Genomic DNA, 2752 nt, shown 5'->3' with positions numbered 1-2752 from the left:
GTTGCTGGAGTTTGAGATTTCTTTGTTCAGCATTCATAATTTCAATTACATAGACATGTAGTAAGCATCTGTATGTACATTCTCATTGTTAGGTGACATGGCTTTGCCCTCATAATTCTTAAAACTTATTTAGAGAGCTGACAACTGCCTTCAGTATATGTCCAAATAAAATAAACGGTAAGTAGAGAAATCAGTGTATTGGGAAAAAGTAGGAACTGTATATGGGAAATAATGATGGGAGGTTTCCTGGAAAAGATGGGATTCCATTTATTCCTACAGTCATGAACTAACCTCACTCAAAAACTTACACTCACTAGGCTTAGGCTGAAAGTTGGGGGATACAAAATTTTAAAACAGGTGTCTGCCCTGTCCATTATAGCAGTTTAGCTTTTAAAAAACTTCATCACAATAAAATGAAATGTGAATCCAGAAGAATAAATCACTAACATAGCCAGTGAGGTTTAAGGAGGCTTCCTAATGAAGGTGACATTTGAATTCTTTTCAAGAAAACCAGGCTTTTAGCAGGCAGAGTAGGGCAGGAAGCACATTGCAAGTTGGGGAAAACAATGTGTGCTAAGTCGAAGAGCCACAAAAGGACATGTTGTGTTTGGGAAACAGTGGGATATCCCCTTATAGGAGAGGTTGGTGGCAGGAGCCGAGCCTGGCTAGGTTAAGACCTCGAATGCCAAGCTAAGCCACTTGCACTAAGGAAGGGTATATAGTCGCCTAGACAACCAAATGGGTCTCTAGGCTCTCACTATCTAGCTGTGAATGTCAGCCCCTCTAGTTACCAGCTGTATCACCTTTGGAAAATTAAGTAACACCCTTAAGCCACTGTTTTCTTATTGCATATACAGTCATAAAAGTTACTTAACACTTTCAATAGGAAAGATGTACGAGATTATGTAAGTGGAGTGTGGAATAAGAGTTAGGAGTTATTAATATTAGGGAATCCAAAAGAGGTCTATAAAAGAAATGTAGCATGATCAGATATTTGACAGAGAAAATTAGGTGAAGGATAGGACTGGGAGAAAGAGAGACTAGAGACTGTTGCAAACATCAAATGAATGATAGAGTAGAATGCAGGAGACAGTTTTGGATCACAGAATCTAGAAAGTGTAGATAAGAAGATAGAATGAGGAGTCAAATGAATCCAGTCTAGGCCCCCAAAATTAGTAAAAGTCTGATAGGAAGTGAAATGAAGGAGGGGAATTTGAGACAAAGAGGACAACATAAGGGATCATGATGTCTTTGGAAAATAGAGAGTACTACAGTCTAATTTGACTGTTGGATAGGTGAAGGGATGTGGAGGAAGTTGAACCAGGAGCAATCTCTTGGGATCAGTTTGTGAGGAGAATTGAATGCCCTGGGATATTTGGATTTTTATCCTGTGAGCAGTTTGTAGCTACTCACTATTTTGACACTATTAGTGATTTTATATAGCCTGTGCTTAGGAATCTGAACATCTGGTCACAGAGTGGTGCATAAAATAAACTTATGAGAGATTTATGACTAATGGGCACACAACTAAAGAAGCAACATACTCACCCTGTAAGATATATCCAGGGAAATGGCAGAAAGAATAAAAAAGAAGATATAGATGTTGATGAAAAGCATTTTGGAAGTGACTTATTGAGTGTAGATGAGAAAGGAGTAAAAAATGGAGTCAGTAGCTCTCACTGATGGCTATAACTAACTTAGGAAATATGAGAAGAAACTGATTTGTGGGGAAATATTGCCAATTCTGTTAAGAAAATCTGGTATTCAATGCTTGGACGACATTCAGGCATTAGAGATGTAACAAAGAATATTGGAGATTGTTGTTTGGTTGAGGCTGGAATGGCAGAGTCATGTAAGGTAAGTGGTAGCTGAAGCAACAAGACTGGAAAAGTTTTTCCTTTAGAAGTAAAGTGGGTAACCTTCAGAGGAAAGAGAGTCTTTGTGGAGAGGTCCTAAAAGCCAAGCCATATGGTAGTTGATTGAAGGTTTCTTGGACAGATGAATTTCCCACCTTAGGCTTTTTGTATTATCCTTTCCCTATGCCTAAAATGCTTTCCCCCTGGTATTTATATGTTAGTTGCTTATTGGCATTCTCTTCTCCATTTAGTTAGGACATCTACTTAGAGAAGGCTTCCTCGACTCCGTAAACCAAAGTAGCCATGCGCTCTCACATCACAGAGACCCTGTGTGTCTGCTTCCTGTTGTGCTTCCCATGAATAGAACTGTCTGGCACAGGACAACCATTCAGGCAATCTAAGTTCAATGAATTCATGACATCTGAAAATCACATAACCACTCTGCACCTCACTTTCATCTTTTGTGAAATCAGAATGAAAATTCCAACCATATAGATTTATGAGAATTAAAGGAGATAGCTCTAACATCCAACATATTACCTGGCACATTTTAGGTATTGAGCAGGTACTGGTTACCTGACTTGACTTATAATGTATTCTTTGCCCACAAGTGTACTACAAATAAAAGACATCAGCTCTTTAGGTAACAATATATTTTCTTCTTCTGTCTTTAATTTTTGCAGATGTTACAGAATAATTTCCAGCCAGTGTTTCTCTTCCTTTCCCCAATCCTTTCATTTCCCACTCCTGCTTCCTCACTATTTTTCTTTCCCTTTACCTTTAATGGCTACTGAAACTAAAATGGACATAATATGATGAGACTTAATATCACTTTTATGCCAACATGGAGTGGATATTTAATGGACAATAGAATAAAAATAACACTTGCAAAATTG

Source organism: Choloepus didactylus, chromosome 6, assembly GCF_015220235.1.
Source record: "Choloepus didactylus isolate mChoDid1 chromosome 6, mChoDid1.pri, whole genome shotgun sequence".
In the NCBI taxonomy this organism is placed as follows: domain Eukaryota; kingdom Metazoa; phylum Chordata; class Mammalia; order Pilosa; family Megalonychidae; genus Choloepus; species Choloepus didactylus.
This window is presented reverse-complemented; position numbering follows the sequence as displayed.